A 22,108-nucleotide genomic window follows, 5' to 3' on the forward strand; every position below is an offset into this window, starting at 1 on the left:
GAACATATGAGAGTTAGCTGCACACATCCTTGAGCATTCACTATAATTAATGTATACACTTCCCATGAACAAGAACATTCTTTCATGCAATCCCATTAAGCGCAGCTAAGAAGTACAAGAGATTCAACAATGATAAAAAGCTTACATTCTATATTTCCTTTTCCTTATGTCTCAACTGTGTCCCTTTGAGCACCTGTCCTCTATCCTCCTGTCCCATCCAAGTTCATCCTTAGCATTCAATTGTCATCTAGTTAGAATGCCTTTTTTTTTTTCAGTTGTGGAAACATATATACAGCCTAAATCTTCCCATTCCACTCCCTCCCTAGCCTTTCATTAGTGGGATTAATCATGTTTAGAATGTTGTAATGCTCTTTCCCACCATCCATTACTAGAAATTTCCCTTCACTTCAAACAGCAACCCTACACTCATTTCTTAACTCCCCATTGCCCTTTCCCCCATTTCTCTTAACCCAAACTCTACTTTTCATCTCTATGGTTATATTCTCTGACAATTTCTTTGTGTTTACTGTGGGGCTTAAAATTAACCTCTTAAATCCCTATCAATCTTGTTTTTCTTTGATACCACTTCACTTCAATAGGACACATAAACTACGTCTCTATACTACTTCATTCCCCCACCTATATAAAGTTGTTTAAAATTACATATTTTACATTGGGTTCAAAACCACTGATTTGACCTTACAGTTTGTGTATTTTATATCATGTAGGAAGTAACTAGTGGAATTACAGTTCAAAAATTATTGACTTCTATTTGTATTCCATTGTGGTTGGAGAATGTGCTTTGAGTATATTCAATGTTTTTTTTTTTAATTTCTTGAGGCTTGTTTTATGTCCCAGCTTATGGTCCCTTCTCGAGAAAGATCCATGATCACTAGAGAAAAGTGAGTGTCCTGGTGATTTGGAATGTAAGGTACTATATATGTGTGTTAAAATTCTCTATATCTCTTTCTCCTTTCCTTGTCTCTCCTCCAGCAGGGATCCCCTCAGTATCTGCAGTAGGGCAGGTCTTTCATCAGCAAAGTCCCTTAGCATTTGTTTGTCTGTGAAAAATTTAAGCTCTCCCTCAAATTTGAAGGAGAGTTTTGCTGGATAAAGTATTCTTGGTTGGAAATTTTTCTCTCTCAGAATTTTAAATATGTCATGCCACTGCCTTCTCACCTCCATGGTTGCTGCTGAGTAGTCACTATTTAATCTTATGTTGTTTCCTTTGTATGTGGTGAATTGCTTTTCTCTTGCTGCTTTCAGAACTTGCTCCTCTTCAGTATTTGACAGTCTGATCAGAATATATCTTGGAGTGGGTTTATTTGGATTTATTCTATTTGGAGTTCACTGGGCATTTATGCTTTGTGTATTTATATTGTGTAGAAGATTTGGGAAATTTTCCCTAACAATTTCTTTGAATACTCTTTCTAGACCTTTACCCTTCTCTTCCCCTTCTGGGACACCAATGAGTCTTAAGTTTGGATGTTTTATTTTAGCTATCGTATCCCTGAGATCCATTTCAATTTTTTTTATTTCTTTCTCCATTCTTTCTTTTGTGCTTTCATTTTCTGTTCTGCGGGCTTCTAGGACACTGAGATGTTGTTCGGCTTCCTCTAGTCTTGTATTGTGCATATCTAGAGTCTTTTTAATTTGGCCAAAAGTTTCTTTTATTTCCATAAGAACTTCTATTTTTTTTTTTTTATTTACTCTTGCAATGTCTTCTTTATGCTCTTCTAGGGTCTTCTTTATGTCACTTATATCCCGGGCCATGGTCTTCTTGATGTCTTTTAAATTCTTTGCCATGTTTTCATTCCTTGATGGTAGTTCTTTGATTAATTTTGCAAGGTATACTGTATCTTCTGATATTTTGGTTTGTGTGTTTGGAGTTGGATTCTCCATATCTTCTGGTTTTATCATATGCATTAAGATTTTCTTTTGTTTTTGGACTCTTGGCATTTGTTTTGCTTGATAAGGCTTTTTCAAGTTGTAAAGAAAAAGGGATATCGATCTAAATTTTCAGGAACACAGTTTGGTGACATACACTTTAACTAACCAGCAGATGGCATCTGTGAGTCACCTATATCCCTTGAGTCAGTTCTCAACCTTTTTTCTGCTTTGTGTGGGGAAATGATTCTTATGGGTTCAGTTGGAGAACTCAGTTTGGGTGTGTTGCTGGAGCTGTCTGCCCTGAATGTGGGGCATGTGTATGGGTAGCCAGGGAGGAAGGGCAGTTCTAATGCTCAAATCCCCCAGGATCCTGGAGATTCATGGCTGCCCCAAGAGTCTAAGCCTTCATTTCAGTTCAGCCCCACCCTCTCTCTCTTGCTGATCCATAAACCACAGGAGTTGGTGTAGCATCCCTGGGTTCTCCGAGCGGATCCCCCCTCCCAGCTGCAATCCTCCAGGAGCTCAGCTGAGGGAATGCTGTGCTATGTCACCAGTGCACACCATCCCACAAGGGAAGCCCCAGGCCACCAGGCTGTGCAGCAGCACACTCCCAGCCTGAAGCAAAAATGGCTGAGCAGGATGTCTCAGCCCCCTCCTCCTCACACAGTACCTCCTTCCCATGACTGGGACAACTAGCAGGGCTTTGGGCTGTGGGCACAGCCCCAGGGAGGAGTTTATCCAGCCCTCTGGGGGCCAGCTGTGAGTCACGGGCTTTTTTTCTGCTTCTGGCTCTCCCCTCCATTCCCCCAAACCCAAGGGTATCTGTTGCGGGCAATCTTCCTGGCCAGACAGCAAGAGGCCAGCCCAGCCCCCTCTTGCTGTGTTTTACTGCATGGTTCCCACAATTGCTACTGGAGCTGCTCCTTTTTTTTTTTTAACAACCAGTTGGTCTCCATACGCTGAACCCTGGCTTACCCAGCCTGCCACACAGCTGCAGGTCTTCCTGCCAGCTTACTCACTCATTTCAGAATGCCGACTCCCCATTTCATCAAGTACACAGCTCTCTGGAGCTAGGAGCCCTCATCCAGTTGGTTCATCACTGTAACCAATATTTTAGGTCACTTTCTGGTTTTTAGCTAGTGTTTTTCATGGAGGCGTTTTTTTCACTCTATCTCAGCTAGCCACCATCTTAGTTCTCTCATTGTGATCTTAATTTGCATCTCCCTGATAGCTAGGGAAGATGAACATTTTTTGTGTGTTATTTAACCATTTCAAATTACTTTTCAGAAAAATGTCTTCTCATATCTTTGCCCATTTTATAATTGGGTTGTTTGTACTATTGCCATTGAGTTGTAGAATTTCTTTATATATGCAAGTCATCAGTCTTTTGTCAGATACATGGTTTCCAAACATGTTTCACATTGAGTTGGCTGCCTCTTTACCTTTTTGTCAAATTCCTTTGAGGGACAGAAGCATTTATTTTTTGGAGTTCCCATTTATCTATTTTTTTTTTCATTGCCTTTGCTTTGGGTGTAAGGTCTAAAAGCAACCTCCTAATACAAGGTCTTGAAGATGTTCGCCTACATTATCTTCTAGGAGTTTTATTGTACTGTCTCTAATATTGAGGTCTTTGATCCACTATGGGTAATTTTTGTGTAGTTTGAGGTAGGTGTCCTCTTTCATTATCTTGGATATGGATATCCGGATCTCCCAACCCCATTGAAGAGACTATTATGTCACAGTTCAGCTGATTTGGGGGCCCTATCAAAGATCACCCAATCATATATCTGGGGGTCTACTTCCAACTTCTCAAACTGACCCATTGATCAATATGTCTATCTGTGTCAATATAATGCTGTTTGACTACTGTGGCTTTATAGTAAGCTTCAAAGTCAGGAAGTATAAGTCCTCCCACTTTGCTTTTCTTTTTTAGAATGGCTTTAGCAATTCAAGTCATCTTTCTCTTCCAAATAAATTTGATTACTACTAGCTTTTCCAAGTCTGCAATGTAGGTTGTTGGAATTTTGATTGAAATTACATTGAACCTATAGATAAGTTTGGGTAGAATTGACATCTTAACATTTATCCTTCCTATCCATGAACACAGAATATATTTCCATCTGTTTATGCCCCCTTTTATTTATTTTAGTGAAATTATGTAATTTTCTATGTAATGGTTTTTTCATCTCTGGTTAAGTTTATTCCTGAGTACATGATTTTTTCAGTTGCTATTGAGAATAGAATCTTTTTCTTGTGTGAATCTTCAGTTAGGTCATTTCCAGTGTATAGGAACATTACTGACTTAGGGACATTAATCTAGTATTCTGTTATTTACCAAATTTCTTTTTAGCTCAAATAGCTATGCCATTTATTTTTCAAGATTTTCCAAATATAAGATCATATCATCTGCAAACAATGACTGTTTTAGTGCTTCTTTTCCAATTTGGATGCCTTTTACTCTTTTGTCTTTCTAGATTGCTCCGGCTAGAATTTCTAGCACAATGTTGAATAACAGTGGTGACGGTGGGCATCCTTGTCTTATTCCTGATCTTACAGGGAAGGCTTTCAGTCTTTCAACATTGAGTACTATGCTGGCTGTGGGTTTTTCATATATGCCCTTTATTATATTGAGGAAGTTTCCTTCAGTTCCTACATTTTGAAATGATTTTATCAAAAAAGGCTGCTGGATTTTGTTGAATGCTTTTTCAGCATCTATTGATACAAACATTTGATTTTTTTCCTTTGGATTTGTTAATTTGTTGTATAACATTGATTAATTTTCTTATGTTGAACCATCCTTGCTTGCCTGGAATGAACCATAGTTGGTCATGATGTATGATTATTTTAATGTGACTTTGGATTTGATTTGCATGTGTTTTGTTGAAAATTTTTGCATTTTTATTCATGAGAGAGATTAGCCCATAGTTTCCTTTCTTGTAGCATTTTTACCTGGTTTTGGTATTAAAATGATGTTAGTTTCATAGAATGAGTTAGGTAGTGTTCCATTTTCTTCAAGTTTTGGAAGGATTTAAGTAAGATTTGTGTCATTCTTTTTGGAAAGTTTGGTGAAATTCCCTTTGAAGCCATCTGGCCCTGGGCATTTATTTTTGAGAAGTTTTTGATGACTGATTGTCTCTCTTTGTTTGTGATTGGCTATTGAGGTATTCTGTTTCTCCTCTGGTGAGTCTAGGTTGTTCATGTTTCCAGGAAATTGTCCATTTTCTCTATATTATCTATTCTGTTGGTGTACAATTGTTCATAATATCCTCTTATAATTTTTTTTAATTTCTTTGAATCCACAGTAATATTCTCTCTCTCATTATTTTGTTTATTTGGGTTCTCTCCTTTTTATTTTGTCAGTCTGGCTAAGGACTTGTCTACCTTGTTGATCTAAAAAAAAAAAAACAACTTTTGTTTTATTTATTCTATTGATTTTTTGTTCTCTATGTCATTTATATCTGATTTAGTTCTTGTTATTTCTCTTATTCTACTTGTTTTAGGACTAGTTTGGTGTTCATTTACTAGCTTCTTCAGTTGCTCCATTAGTTCTTTAATGTTAGCTTTTTCTTCCTTTTAAATGTATGTATTTAGAGTTATAAATTCCCCCATACCACCTTCACTGCATACCATAAGTATTGATGTGTTGTGCTGCCTTTTTTCTTGTTCTCTAGATAATTAGCAATATTTCTTGCTATTTCTTCTTTACCCACTGATAGTTTAGGAGTGTGTTGTTTAACTTCCAGATATTTGTGAATGTTCCAAATCTTTGAAGCTTATTGACATCTAGCTGTATTCCATTGTTGTCAGAGAATGTTCTTTAATATTTTGAATCTTTTTTAAATTTATTGAGGCTTGTTTTATGGACCAGCATATAATGTACTCTGGAGAAAGTTCAGTGAGTTCTAGAGAGGAATGTGTATCCTGGTGATTTGGGATAAAATGCTCTATATATAGGTCTGTAGAGTCAAATTCATTTATCACATTGTTTAAATTCTCAATTTCCTTATTGGCCCTCTGTCTGGTTGATCTATCTATAGGAGGGAGAGATGTATTGAAGTCTCCCCCAATTATTGTAGAAACATCTGTTGCTTCCTTCAGTTTTGCCAATGTATATCTCATGTACTTTAGGCACCTTGATAGGATACATAGACATTTATGATTGTTATATCTTCCTGTTGAATTGTCCCTTTTATTAGGATATAGTGATCTTTGACTTTTATGACATCATTGCATTTAGAATCTATTTTATCAGATATTAATATTGCTACTCTTGTTTTCATTTAGCTGTAGCTTTCATGGAATATTTTTCCATCCTTTCACTTTCAATTTCTTTGTGTCTCTGGGTCTATAATGAGTCTCTTATAGCCAGCGTATTGATGGCTTATATTTTTTAATCCTGGCTGCCAATTTATATCTTTTAATGGGGAGTTTAATCCATTCAAATTCAATTTATTACTGTGAAGATGGTTCTTGAATCAGCCATCATTTCTTTTGGTTTTTGTTTGTCAGATATATATTTTTCCCTTCTCTCTATTTCCTATATTGTAACCTTACTAAAACTCTTTAGTTCTGTGCCCTCCTCCAGTCCTCTCTCTCCTGTCTTTTTTTCTCTGCTGGTAGGGCTTCTTTTAGTATTTCTTGTAGGGCAGGTCTTTTGTTAGCAATTTCTCTCAGCATTTGTTTGTCTGAAAATTTTATGCTTTCCCTAAAATTTAAAGTGAACTTTGTTGGATAAAGAATTTTTGGTGGGCAACTTTTCTCTTTCAAAATTTAAAATATGTCATCCTACTGCCTATTTGCCTGCATGGTGGCCTCTGAATAGTCACTATTTAGTCTTATGGTGTCTCCCTTTTATGTGGTGAATTACTTCTCTCTTACTACTTGCAGAAATTGTTCCTTCTCTTCAGCATTTGACAATCTGAACAGAATATTTCTCAGAGTGGGTTTATTTGGATTTATTCTCTTTGGAGTTTTTCACGCATCCATGATATGCATATGCATGCCATTTAGAAGGTGTGCTGGTTTGAATGTATTTTGTCCCCCAAAACACCATTACATTTGATGCAGTCTTGTGTGGGCAGAAAACATTTTGGTATTGATTGGGTTGGAGATTTTGGATTGGATGTTTCCATTGAGATGTGATTACTCAGCTGTGGGTGGGGTCTTTTACTGGATGATTTCTATGGAGGTGTGGCCCCACACAATCAGCATGGGCCTTGATTGATTCACTGGAGACCTATATAAGCTCAGACAGAATAAGCAAGTTTGCTACACTCAAGAGGTATGCTTTGAAGAATGCACAGTGTCTGAAAAAGGAACTTCAGCTTACAGAGACATTTTGGAGATGGCCTTTGAAAACAGAAGCTAAGAGAGGACAAACACCCCAAGAGCAACTAAGAGGGACATTTTTGAGGAGCTAAAGCCTAGGTATGAATATCCTGGGAGAAAGCCAGTTTGTGACCAGAACTTGGATCACACACCAGCCATGTGCCTTCCCAGCTGACATTTTCTGGATGCCATTGACCATCCTCCAGTGAAGATACCCAATTGCTGACGCATTATCTTGTACATTTTATGGCCTTAAGACTGTAACTGTGTAACCAAAAAAACCCCTTTATAAAAGCCAGTCCATTTCTGGTGTTTTTCAGTCTGGCAGCTTTAGCAAACTAGAACAGTTTTTGGTGCCAGAAGTGGGGTGCTGGTGCTGCTGAGTTTGCAAATATCAAACAGGTTGGAATTGATTTTTAAATGGATAAGGGGAAGATTCTGGAAGAGTTGTGAGGACCTCAATAGAAAAGGCCTAAATTGCTTTGAAGAGACTGTGGAAATATGGACGCTAAAGATACTTTTGATGAGGCCTTTAGCAGAAATAATGAATGTGTTGTTACAAACTGGAAGAAAGGTGATCCTTGCTTTAAAGGGGTAGAGAATTTGGCAAAACTGAGTCCTTGTGTTGGATGGAAGGAAGAATTTGGAAGTGATGAGCTGAGATACTTGGCTGATCAGATTTCAAAACTAAAAGTTGTTGATATAGCATGGCTTCTACTTGCAGCTTATAGCAAAATGTGAGCAGAAATAGATAAACTTAGAACAGAACCCTTTGGTTCAAAGAAACCAGAAACTGATGGTTTGGAAACTTCCAGGCTTTCAGGGGGTGGAACTCCAGGAGATACAGCATGACATGAGGATTTAACCAAACATGGAACCCAGCCATCGTTTCAGTACAAGCCAGGATTGGAGATGAAGTTATCCAGAAAAGATTTGTGGAAAGTCCTATTGTCTGATGGCTTTGACCCCTGTGTGATTCATGAGAAGCCAACAGAATTTTTGTGAGATCTTTATAGACAGAGATGCTCTTTGGTCTGGAGGAGACTGACAAGGAATAAATTGAAGGAAAAATTTCTTCAAAGACAGACATGGAGGTTGAGGTCTGGAGTCAAGAGGTCTTGGTCTGGGAGAGTGGAGTGGCCCACATGCATGGAAAGGGTGGGTTTGCCCTGGAGGTTGACGGCAGGCCTTCTGCCTTGATGCTCAGAAGTCCCACCATCCCAAGCCTCAAAGAGCATGGAGCATATTCCCAGGGAAGTGGGGAGACCCTGGCTGCCACCCCACTGTTCTGAAGGGGTTGAGCATATGCCCCAGGGAGGCAGAATCTGGGTGCTGCCCTGATGTTTGAGGAGGGTGGGGCTGAGAAAGTTGCCTTCCAAATGTGTGGATATGTTGGAGCACTCACCCCAGAATTTGGAAAGGAAAGGGTTGCACAAAAGCCCTTAGAAAGGGTTAGACTCCCACTCTCTCAAGCCCCAAGGATAAAATGTCATTCTGTAAATGAGTTTTACACTTTGAATTCTAATATAGTTTGTCCTGTGGGTTTTAGAAATTGCTTTGATCCTGTGAACCTTGTTTTCCTTTCAGCTTCTTCTTATGGCAATGGGAAAGTCTACCCTATGACTGTCCCTCCTTTGTATATTGGAAGTACATAACTTGTTCTAAGTTTCACAGATCCACAGCTAGAGGGGAATTATGCCTTAGGACAAACCATGTCTGTAACTGATTTAATGGGATCTTGTACTTAACTATTGTTACTGAATTGATTTAAGTTTTGTGATATTGTGATGGAATGAATGTATTTTGTATATGGAAAGATTGTTTCATTTTGGGGTCCAGGGGGTGGAATGTTCTTGTTTGGATGTATTATTTCCTCCAAAATACCATTATCTTTGATGCACTCTTGTGTGGGCAGGAAACATATTGGTGTTGATTGGGTTGGAGATTTTAGGTTGGATGTTTCCATGGAGATGTGATCACTCATCGTGGGTGGGGTCTTTTATTGGATGGTTTCTATGAAGGCATGGTCCCACACATTCGGCATGGGCCTTGATTAGTTCACTGGGCCCTTTATAAGCTCAGACAGGAGGAGCGAGCTTGCTGCTGCCAGGAGGGGCAGTTTGAAGAATGCACAGGATCTGAAAGAGGAGCTTCAGCTTACAGAGACATTTTGGAGATGGCCCTTGAAAGCAGAAGATAAGAGAGGACAAACACTCCAAGAGCAAATAAGAGTGACATTGTTGAGGAGCTGAAGCCTAGGGATGAAGGTCCTGGGATAAAGCCATTTGGAAACCAGAACTTGGAGCAGATGCCAGCCATGTGCCTTCCCAGCTAACAGAGGTTTTCTGGATGCCATTGGCCATCCTCCAGTGAAGGTACCCAATTGTTGATGCATTATCTTGGACATTTTATGGCTTTAAGACTGTAACTGTGTAACCAAATAGCTCCCCTTTTTAAAAACCTGTCCAGCCTGTTACTCTCCAACTGGGGGGGGGGGATGTAGGAGGTGTTTGCTCTGGAGCTATGTGCTCATGTATGTCACCGGTTTCAGCTGCATCCATCCCAGCACCCACCTGTTGCTGCCACCACCGCTGAGCTCTCACTTCACCAGCCACCACATAAAGGGGCTGGGCCAGGCCAAGCCACCACCATTGCTGGGATGCCATGGGTGTACATCGGCCACCTGAGCTACCAGGCCCAGGAATGCAATGTGGAGCAATTTTTAAGGGCTACAGGAAGATCTTGGAGGTGAATCTGAAGAACAGATATGGTTTTGTGGAATTTGATGATCAGCAAGATGCAGATGATGCTGTTTATGAACTAAATGACAAAGACCTTTGTGGTGAGCGAATAATTGTTGAGCATACCTGTGGCCCACGTCGAGATGGCAGTTACAGTTTTGGATGCAGTAAGCATTTAAAGGGCATTTGTATCAATCACATGCCTTTGTTTTTAAATGTCAAGTTTTTAAAGTAATTGATTAATTAGTGTTACATTTAAATTTGTTGCTTAAGCCGTTTGTTTTATAAATTAATTTTTTAAATGTAGAGTTGCAAATAAACATCTTTGATAATGTTTAATTTTTATTAAAATTGACAAATTTGTTTTAATACTTTATCAATATATTTAATGATGTGTGTTTGTGTTGTTTTTTCTCTGTAATGCAATTGTTTAACATAGATTTAACAAAGACCTCAATGTTTTAATTAAAAGGCTTTGAGGCTAAGATGACTGCCTGTTCCATTTGCTGACCTTGGATTACCTTTCCATGTGTGGCCCTTTGAACCATTGTGGCCCTTAGCTGACTAAAAAACAGGAAGCCATGTGATGATCCCAACCTTTCTCCATTAGACCTGAGTGGTGATGATCCCAAGGGTTAGACACAGATGAGACTAAACTGAAATAGGTGCCTGAAAATCTTTTTTTCATATAAAATATTCACAAAATCTTTAATCACTGTGAGTAACACCAGTAAATGGTATAGTAATTTGGTTACTTATTTCTAAATTGTTAAATTGGTAATAGCTTTTAATTTATGCATGTTCATTTTCAATATAAATATTAATGACTATATATTCTTTTAACTGTAAATTAAAATAAGTTTTTATGTTTAACTGCCATTTTAAAAAATAAAAACAAATTTAGTTTTGAATTAAGGGTGGGAGTAGAGTTAAATATATATGCTATTGTTTAGGGTGGGGGTAGGGGACTAATTAGTATCTATTTAAGGGGAATGTGTTGTATCATTTTTCCTTTTCCTTCTCTGAAGTAATCTTATCTATTTGAATGTTCCAAAGGTGGATATGGTTATAGAAGAAGTGGCTGAGATAAATATGGCCCTCCTACCTGCACTGAGTACAGGCTTATTGTGGAAAATTTGTCAAGTCAGTGCAGCTGGCAAGACCTAAAGGATTATATGCATCAGACAGGAGAAGTGACCTATGAAGATGCTCATAAGGGGTGCAAAAATGAAGGGGTGATTGAATTTTTGTCTTATTCTCGTATGAAAAGAGCTTTGGAAAAGTTGGATGGAACTGAAGACAATCGCAGAAAAATCGGATTAGCTGAAGACAAGCCGGGTTCTCAGTGATGCCAGTCCTACTCCAGGAGCCAGAGTCATTCAAGGTCTCGCTCTTGAAGCAGACATTCCCATAAGAGCAGAAGCCAAAGTGGCAACAGCAAAAGCAGTCATTCTAAGAATATATCCCAATCCAGGTCTGGGTCCAATTCCCTGAGCAAGAGCCACAGCCAGAGCCAGAGCCACAGCCAGAGCAAGAAGGAGAAGAGCAACAGCCCCAGTAAGGATGGCAAGAGCCACAGTCACAGCCACAGTGCAGACAAGAGCCACAGCAAGAGCAAAGACCAAGCTGAAGAAAAGATCCAGAACAATGACAGCACTGGGAAATCCAAGAGCCAAATTCCCAGTAGGCATAAAAGTAAGAGTAAAAGTAAGAGCAAAATAAAAAGTAAGAGTAAAAGTAAGAGTAAAAGCAGGAGTTAAGAGAGGAGAGTGGAGACAGAAAAGTGAGGGAGTGTGACCAGATGCAGAAGCAAGGAGAAGAGCAGAAGTCAGGAGAAAAATCCCCTCAAGAGTAGGAGCAGAATTAGGAGCAGGAGCAAGGGAGGAAGCAGAAGCCAAAGCCAGAGTCACAGCAAAAGCAAAGACAAGAGGAAGGGAAGGAAGAGAAGCAGGCAAGAGAGCCACAGTCAGAGCCACATCCACAGCAAGAGTGAAAGGAGCAGGAAACAGGGCAGCAAGTGAGACAGCAAGTCAGAGAGTAGCAAGAAGAAGAAGGAAGACACTGACCACTCCCAGTCTAGATCACAATTCTGCTCAGTGTCAGAGGAGTGGGAACATGTCAAGCCTGAGTCTGGCCAGAGGGAAGGCCAAGGGGAGAGTGAGGATGCAGGCACCAACCAGGAGACCTGGTCCAGGTCCAGGTCCAATTCCAAATCAAAACCAAACCTGCCATCAGAATCACGCTCCAGATCAAAGTCAGCCCCCAAAACCCAGTCTTGGTCCAAGTGTATATCCAGGTCAGCTCCAGATCACCCTCCTGATCTAGACTGAGGTCCCACTCACAGTCCTAACTGGCTACAGCCATGGTTTGAACTACCCAAGAAGTCTTTTGCATATGTTTGGTAGCTGTAGCACAAGTGATTGAGTTAGAACATGTCACTGCTGTACATTTTTAACTCCCCTAATGGTGTGTCTATAATTGTTAAATCTAAGTGCTTCTTCTCCATAAAGCCTCCTGGCGCCAGGTCTTCTTGCTCAACTGAAAAAAAATCTTCTCTCTGAAAAAAAAAAAAAAACAACCCTATACTCATGGCCCACAGTAGAATATCCAAAATGCCTCGGCTTTCAGGCCTGGCTTTTCCTACAGGGAGCTCAGTACCCGGACAGCTTTAAGGCTGGAATGATGACATAGGTAGGTATGGTGAGTTTGACCATCTTTGCCCTTCATTTGATACCCTTTGATGTTTGCCATTTAGTAAAAGTGCTAAGTCTTAAGTTTGCTTCCACCTTGGTTTAATATTTTGGACTTAACAAAGTTATGAATAGCACATTTGAGGGAAATTGATAACCTGCAGTAACCATAGGAAATAAATTGTAGAGTTCCACATTCTGGTATTGTGATTATATTATTTTATATTAAAAAAAGAAAAGTATTTTTTAAATTTTATTTTTCTCCATCTTGCAAAGTATAGTGACCCCTGTTTCCATTAAATTTGAATAAAGACTATTTTTGCTTGAGAAAAAACAGTCCGTTTCTGGTGTTTTGCAGTCTGGCAGCATTAGCAAATTAGAACAGAAGTGTTAGGAAGTTTTTCTCAACTAGATCTTTGAATACCTTTCCTAGAACTTTACCCTTTTCTTCCCCTTCTGGAACAGCAATGATTCTTGTATTTGTTGCTTCATGTTATCTATCATATCTCTGAGATCCATTTCAAATTTTTTGGTTTGGTTCACCATTTGTTCTTTAGTGCTTTCACTTTCCAATATACTTTCTTCAAGTTCACTTATTCATTCCTCAACTTCCTCTAATATGGTGCTGTGTGTTTCCAGAAACTTTTTAACCTGTTCAACATATTCTTTTATTTCCATTACATCCTCTATTTTTCTATTTACTCTTGCAAATTCTTCTTTATGCTCTTCTAGGGTTTTCTTGATATCCTTTATAACCTAAGCCATGTTATTGGTGTTTGTGATTATTTCTTTAATTAGTTGCTCCAAGATCTGTGTCTCCTTTAGTTTTTTAGTTTGTGCATTTGGGTTATCCATATTTTCAGGTTTCGTCATATGCTTTAAAATTTTCTGTTGTTTTTGGCCTCTCGGCATTTGCTTATCTCGATAGGATTTTTTTTGATATGCAGACTTATTTAAACAATTATCTATAATTTGACAGAGCTACAGTTTTTGGAGTGCAATTTCCCTGATGTACTAGCAGATGGTGCACCTGAGCCACCTCTTACGCTCAAGCCAGTTCTCCCCAACTTCATTTATGCAGTGAGTGGTGTTCAAAAATTTGTGGAGGTCCAACCAATGCAACAATTTTCTGTGTGCATTGGGGACCACAGCATTGTTGGTGGGGTACATGCCCTGTGCAGTTTGGCAGGGAAGGTGACTTTAACACCCAGTACACCCAGCCATTCCTGGGGCTGTAGCTGGGATATGCTGGGGCTACAGCCTGTGTCTATCACTTCAGCTCGGATTCCCTACTGTCTCTGCCAGAGGCCTCTAGTCTCTGGGATTTGTGTAGGGCCCCTGGAGCTTCCATGTGGCACCCCTGCCTCTAGGCTGTGCACTCTGCAGGCTTCCAGGGAGGAGACATGTGTACCACCAGTAGCCAGAAAATACCAATTTCTCTTAGGAATTTCTTGGCTGCAGTACTGTGAAGGGGTGTCTTCCAGCCTGCTGCAAAATGGCTGCACATGGAGTGGAATCTACCCACTTCTGCAATTGTCCATTTGTTGCTGTGGCTTGTCCATGGTTCAGAGGATCTTAGCTGTGGGTGTGCAAAGGGCCCTCACCCATTCCAGATACTGAGGCAGGTGCCTGGGGCATGGAATGAACTCCACATTTGTCTGTGGATCTCTCTGCCAGCTCCTTGTCAGCTTTCTGGGTTTTACACTAACCCATCTCTGAATACAGTTTCTTCATTTATCCCCACTGTGGTGTGGCTCTGGCTATTGTTTCACCAGCAGCTTCCAGATCAAACACTCACACAATTCCAAGCACAGTCTCTTGGTTTCTCCAAGTGCACAGTCACTGTGGAAGAAGAAGTCCCTGCCCAGCCAGTGGAACCCTGGAGCTGCTATTCTGGAGTACTTTATGTCTTTTACCTAATGTTTTTCATGGAGGAGAATTTTGCTCTGTCTCCCCTAATCCACCATCTTGTCTCTCCTCAGTAGTACTATTTTAAAAATTTTTCATCAATGTTAACAAAGTAACTACTGTTAAAAATAGAACACTTATTTTAAAATGCTACCATCAATATTAACAAATGTTCCACATGAATGCATATTTTGGGTGTTGGGGTGGTTTATCAGAACCCTGCATGTAATCCATGATTGTTCGGTAAACCCACAATTTCTCTAATAATTTTTAAGTGAACAATAGACACATTTTTTTCCAACACTGTAGCCATTTTTAGTGTACAATTCAGTTATTATTTACACTTACATTTTGGGCTACCATTATGACAGTCTATTAACTAAGTTTTTTGATCACTCCAAACTGAAACTCTACCAGTGAGGAATTACTCACCAATCTCCCCAGCTCTGCCCCTCAGCCCCTGGCATTCTCTAATATACATTCTCTCTCAATGAATTTGCTTATTCTACATATTTCATACATTTCTTGTAAGTGAAACCATTCAAAATTTGCCCTTTGTGTGTATATTTTACTTAAAATATTGTTTTAAAGATTCATCCATATTGTAGCAGTTATCAGAATTTCATTCATTTTTATGGTTGTATAATATGCCATTTTTATGTAGATACCACATTTTGTTTTTCCTTTCATCTGTTGATTGACACGGGTTCTTTCCACCGTTTGGTGATTGTGAATAATGCTGCTATGAACACTGATGTGGAAGTGTCTGTTTGAGTCCCAGTTTGCAGTATTTTTGGATATGTACCTAGAAGTGGAATCCAGTTGAATTTTTTTGATGAAGCTGAATGTCAGAAAAACTTCCCAGAGAAGTGGTTCTCAAATTATTGTCCTGAGAAACAGCAGTGAAAATTCCCTGGGAACCTGTCAAGAAAGCAAGTTATCAGGAGCAGACCTTGATCTACTGACACAGATACTTGGGGACGGGGCTCAGCAAGCTGTGTTTTAACAAGCCTACAAAGTGATCCTGCTGCAGGCTAAAATTTGGGCAACACAACCACAGGAAACCTGGGACCCTTGCTACTTAGCCGCCTGATTTATGAGGAGATTACAGCTCAGAAAATGATGTGCCTTTTTCCCAGGAGTAGGTACAAGAAAGAGTGGAGGGAACCAGAAGAGAGATGTCACAACTGGATCCAGTGTTAGCCACAAAGGGATAAGAAATTTAGCAGGTCACAGACCAATTCCCACATGTTCCAAGCACTTGATGAGGCAAACTGATCAGGAAATAGGAGATCCATTGATAAAATTTTCTAACAGGCTTCAAAGGGGATTGAATCCCCAGGGCCACAAAAATCTGTACTACATCATCTTGTAGTCACAAAGGCCCCAGTGAACTAGGTCCGATATACTCATCCATTTTCCAGGAGAAAAAAATCAGGACTAATGCGGGTGACTGAGCTTGTACCTCGGCTTGCCAGGCCTGGGCCAGGGGACCTGATCACCCCCTGGGGAGGGTAGTAGGTACAGGCATGAGTGCCCTCTGCAGCCCCCCCGAGCCTGGGGAGCGAGGTCAAGGCAGCTCCCTTTTCCTCACCCAAAATGCCACTGGCAGGGGAGGCTTGCCGGAGGAAACCGCCTTTCTCCCAACTGCCCTTTCCCCACTTCCTTATCTTACCCACTCACTCCCTGGTGCCAAGGCCACTCCTGCCACCGCCAGCGCGCATGCACCGTGGCCAGAACAACCCCCGCCCCGCTGCAACGGCTCCTGCGTTCTCTCAGAACCAATCCTAGCCCCTATCCCTTCAGTATTGCCATTTAAGGCTACTTCACCTCCTTTCCAGCCCTGCCCTTCTTACCAACCTATATAACCTGTAATCACCCCTGAATAAATCTCTTTGGCGCATACTCCTACTGGATGAAGAGTGTCTTGTCCTTATCGCCGCCCTTCTCACCCTTGCACGCCTCCCGCCGAGGACCCGGCCAAGTCCTCCGCCTCGCCCTCGCCTCCGGGAAAGAGCCCCCGCCGCCGGTACCCTTTAAGCAGCCCCGAGAGCTGAGGGCTCAGCTACCGGCCGCCCCTCCCCCTAGAAGCAGTAACCGCGACCGCAACTGGTGCCCCGTGTGAGGAAACGTCTCCACACAACAGTTCGGCAGGTCGCCCGCTCGCCCGGACGCCTCTCCAGCTTCCCGTCTCCTCGCCTGCAAGATGATGCAGCACAACCAATATGGATCCCAGGAAGGGCAATTCGGCCCGCCACCAGCAACCACGAGTTCAACGAGACAGGAACGCCGTCGTCTCCGCAGCCTGGTGCACCAGATGACTACAGTACACCTGGGCCTAGACCCCAGTCTGAGCAGAGCGCAGCAGCGGCGAGAAATTAGAGAAATTATACGCCTCTATAAACAGGCAAAACACCATGTCATACACCCTCTCCACCCTCACCCAAGCATAACCTCCCTTCTAATGGTTATGTTAGTTCTTGCCTCTTCTACCCAGGGCGATCCCCACCAGCCTTGGAAGTGGACCCTTGCGCGTTGGAAAGACTCCACAATAATTTTTTCCAACACCACAGCGGGATCTCCCTCCTTCGTCTTTTATGCCATTGATCTGTTTGTCCCTCCCAATCCAAAACTTCCTAGTTATCCAGGCAGCCTAAATATTCAGGATTATTATATGTGTCCAGCTTCAAATCCTGGAAAATCATACTGCAAATCCCCAACAAACTATTACTGCCCGTACTGGGGGTGTGAAACAATAGCCACTGGCTGGAAACCTTCTGTCCCTGACAAATTTCTAAACCTTGCTGTAATCCCGTATTCTTGCCAAAATTCAGGCTATCGCTATTTCAACAGGTACCCTTGTCCTAAAAGACTAATGCTCACCATACAAAACCCTGCCGATACGTCTTGGCTCTTGGGTAAAACTTGGGGCTTCCGAATTTGGCTATCGGGGTTCGATCGAGGAACCCTTATATTCATAAGAAAGGAGGCTATAAACCAACCAAAGAAAAATACTGTTATAAAAAGGCCCTTTAACATTGGTCCCAACAAAGTCACTGACCCTCTTTTTCCACAGCCCTCCAGCCGCACCTTAGCTCCGGCTAAACGCACTTCAACTACATCTCAAACACCACCACCCCAGCTTCCTCTGCCCCCTTCTCGTTATTTCTCTCCCCTCCTCAGCCTCATCCAAGCCGCCTTTACCTCAGTAAACTCCTCCAACCCCAATTTTACCTCATCCTGCTGGCTCTGCCTCTCCACCTCTTCCTCACTATACGAGCCCGTTGCCTCCAACCTCTCCTTTTCAGAAAGCACAGAGAACAGCCCCTTGGAATGCAATTGGAATACCTCTGCCGTCCCCCTAACCTTTCATTCAGTCTCCTATACGGGAAAGTGCGTCCGCCCTCGCTCCAGTAACTCTCCCGACCTCACTGCCTGTGCCAGCTACTCATCTCCCAGCAGCTCGGCAAAATTTTTCATTCCTCATAACTCCTCCCAATGGCTCTGTTCCTCTACAGGACTTACCCCCTGTCTCAGCACAAAGGTCATCAGTGAACATAAAGAAACTTGCCTCCTAATTGTCCTTATCCCTAGGGTCTTATACCACAGCGAAGAAGACTTCTTCCTCCGTCTGAAAAAAACTGCGGCTCCTGCCCTTCTGCAAAAGCGAGAGCCCATCACCATCCTTACAATTGCCTCCCTCCTAGGTCTTGCCGGCACTGGCACCGGAATCGCTGCACTAGCCAGTCAAGACTCCGCCCTAACTCACCTCAGGGCGGCTGTTGACGAAGACATTCATCACTTACAAAACGCTATTTACCATCTAAAAAATTCTGTCAATTCCCTCTCTGAGGTAGTGCTCCAAAACCGCCGAGGTCTTGACCTTCTCCTCCTCAAAGAAGGAGGCCTCTGCGCCGCCCTAGGAGAAGAGTGCTGTGTTTATACCAATTCCACAGGTCTCGTCGAAGACAGCCTGAAAAGGGTCCAAGAAGGACTGGAAAAGCGTAAAAGAGATCGTGAAGCCACCAGTTATTGGTCCAGTTTTTTCACTCCCATCCTCCCATACATCCTTCCTTTTCTTGGCCCCTTATTAATAATTATTCTAGCTCTCATCTTAGGACCCTGCCTCATCCGCAAAATTGTCCAGCTTGTAAGAAAACAAATGGATGCCATTTTTTCCTCGTTCGTGCAAATCCAGTACCAGCGACTCGCCACCTCTGACGCCCCCCACTCCAAGATAACAGCCAACCCTCCGCGACCTCAACGCCACCGGTCGACTCGCCAACCGCGAGGCCCTTCTCAATCACCTGAACATCGCTCTCGCCTCGAGTTCCAGCTTCTCTGAACCCCTGAACTTTAAACCCCTCGCCTTCGCCCAGCCCGCTGCAGCGAAGCCATTGTCAAGCGCCCGGGCACCACACCAACACTGAGCTCCAGCCTCGCTGAGCCACCGTCAACCCCTTTTTCCCTTCCCTTACCTCCCCCTTCCCTCACCCGTAGTGGGCCTCTCCGGTATAGCCTCTTCCTCTAATTAGAAAAGAAAGGGGAATTGCGGGTGACTGAGCTTGTACCTCGGCTTGCCAGGCCTGGGCCAGGGGACCTGATCACCCCCTGGGGAGGGTAGTAGGTACGGGCGTGAGTGCCCTCTGCAGCCCCCCCGAGCCTGGGGAGCGAGGTCAAGGCAGCTCCCTTTTCCTCACCCAAAATGCCACTGGCAGGGGAGGCTTGCCGGAGGAAACCGCCTTTCTCCCAACTGCCCTTTCCCCACTTCCTTATCTTACCCACTCACTCCCTGGTGCCAAGGCCACTCCTGCCACCGCCAGCGCGCATGCACCGTGGCCAGAACAACCCCCGCCCCGCTGCAACGGCTCCTGCGTTCTCTCAGAACCAATCCTAGCCCCTATCCCTTCAGTATTGCCATTTAAGGCTACTTCACCTCCTTTCCAGCCCTGCCCTTCTTACCAACCTATATAACCTGTAATCACCCCTGAATAAATCTCTTTGGCGCATACTCCTACTGGATGAAGAGTGTCTTGTCCTTATCGCCGCCCTTCTCACCTTGCACGCCTCCTGCCGAGGACCCGGCCAAGTCCTCCGCCTCACCCTCGCCTCCGGGAAAGAGCCCCCGCCGCCGGTACCCTTTAAGCAGCCCCGAGAGCTGAGGGTTCGGCTACCAGCCGCCCCTCCCCCTAGAAGCAGTAACCGCGACCGCAGACTAATACCACATACCTTGCTCTGTCTCCCTGCTCTGTTTTTGGCAGATCTGCTGTTTTCTTCTCCCACTTTCCATGAAACTCAAGATTTAGGGGAGTTAGCTACTGTGACGTGTCCAAGTTGCCAACCCAACATATCTCAGTAAGTGTTGTGGTAAATGGGTGGAAGAAGGATTTGAATGGACTGTTCTCAAACATAGGGCAGTGGAGACCCTGAGAAATCTATGGGGAAGAGATTCTAGAGGCTCATTAGTTACAAAGGGCAATACATGGTCTATTCAATTAAAGTTGCCATTGCATAGCGAGCTTTCAATGTATGTGTCTAATTTTTGGCTGGAATGTTGATGACTATTATAGGGGGAGGGGCTACTCCCCCAGACCACTCTTTGATACCATAACACTGCCTGGACCACAGTCTAGTGATACAGTTTCCATTCTGTATTGTATAAATGAATACCTTTAGGTAGTAATAGTGCTACCAGCACTTTACAGCGAAGTCTTTATTTCTTCTAGTTTTCTTATAGTATATTTTTCACAAATGATGAAAGTACATTTTTATAATTGCACTATTATCTATAGACCATGGTTTAACTTAGGATTCACTGTTTGTGCAGTACAGTTCATGGACATTTTTAAAACTTTTATTCTATCACTTGCTTTCTAAACCCTGAATGTTTGCAGGGCAGAACATATCTTTCTAAGGAGAAAAACTTTGCAGAAAAGTACATATGTTATCTTCAGTAGTTGACCTCTTTGACCATTCCTTACTTCAGCAAAGTTCATAAAAATAATATTGAGTTATATCATACAGTGTTCATTAAATAATTACAGCAGAAAGAAATTGCAAATGATTTTATACAGATGAGCTGGAAAGGATGAGGTTTAGGTACGGCAAGTAACATAAGTCAATGCTTAAGGTGGCACTCAACCAAAAACATTAAGTCAATGTTTAAAATGGCACTGGGAACATGGGTAGGACCCTCATCTAAGCCCCTTCCTACCCTCTGGTTCTCTCTCTCCAAACCTGTAAAGTCCTGTAACCTGAGCCAGAGGAATCAGTACTTTATCCACTTGCCTGCTATTTGTCTTTCATGGAAAGAGGATATTCTGGTGCCTGAAGAGAGAGCACAAAATACAGAAAGATTCTTGGTTCAGGGTAGGAAGTTATTCAGAAGATTTGCATGCAAGAAAAGTGAAAGAGTGTATGAATGTTGAGGGACTTCTGGGAAGGGGATTTAGAAGCTGATTTTCCTCACTTATAATCCCAGTAGAACAGTGACTTTTCCAATTAACCATTTGTTAATTTTGAAGTAAATGTGTGATTTCCCTATTGGCTATTATAAGTTTTTTAATTAAAGTTTTTTAGTGGCACATATACAACTCAAAATTTCTCATACTTACCCATTCAGTTCCCCTCTGTGTGTGCCTCCAGATGACCAGTGCAGAAAGGTAGGGATGTGTGTGCAAGTATTTCAGACACTGCTATGAAAGAGTAGGGACTGACCCTTCTATGAGATGCAGATCCCAGATGAGAGAATATGTCAATGTCAGACCAAGAGAAGACATGCTAAATTAATGATGGGGGATGGTGTACAAATGGGAAAGTTTAATAGCACAATGTAAGTGGGAAAATGTGATAGAATGGAACAGGAATGTTAAATGACACAGTGATCATGCATGGAGCTGTAGTAGAATATCACAGTGTGGATGTGTCAGGAGTGAAGGAATAGCATATCTTTGCAGTGCATGGTGTATAAATGGAACAATATACACGGGAAGTGTGTCAAATGGAAGAAGCATGGAGAACACTAGGTGTACAAGGAATTTGAGGTGAAAAGTGACATGCAAAGAGTGGTAGAATAGTGTAGAGTGGGTGTATAAAGCAGGAAGGGGAACAGCATACCCTAGTTATGCAGTGTTTATGCATTGCCCAGTACAGAGAAGGAGCAGTGTTTTTAAGTTGATGGTTTGTAAATAATGTATAAGGATTTAAGTTAAGTAGCAGCACACAATAAGCCTAAAGGGATAAGGCTTGGGAATTAGGATCCTGCCTGTGATAAAGAGGAGTGCTATTTGTTGAACAGAAACATTATATTATACCTCTGCCTCTTTTCTATGATTATTCACCCAATGTCCATCTTATTTATTTTATATTCTCTCTGTAGAGTAATTACAGAAAAGAGTTGCTCAAAATCCTTCAGTGAAACCATTCTGGAAATATTTGATGAGCTACAGCATTGAAAAATATTTGTATGCCTATCATTCATTAATTCATCCAGCAGACAAATATGAAGGGACTTCTATGTGCCAACAACTCAGCTAGGTACTGAGAAATGAG

General features: G+C 42.0%; 1 pseudogene; it reads left to right on the forward strand.

Moving 5' to 3' along the window:
* Positions 1 to 9,877: 9,877 nt before the first annotated feature.
* Positions 9,878 to 12,309, forward strand: LOC119511692 (annotated as a pseudogene).
* The last annotated feature ends 9,799 nt before the right edge of the window (positions 12,310 to 22,108 follow it).

Source organism: Choloepus didactylus, chromosome 16 (genome assembly GCF_015220235.1).
Source record: "Choloepus didactylus isolate mChoDid1 chromosome 16, mChoDid1.pri, whole genome shotgun sequence".
Classification (NCBI taxonomy): domain Eukaryota; kingdom Metazoa; phylum Chordata; class Mammalia; order Pilosa; family Megalonychidae; genus Choloepus; species Choloepus didactylus.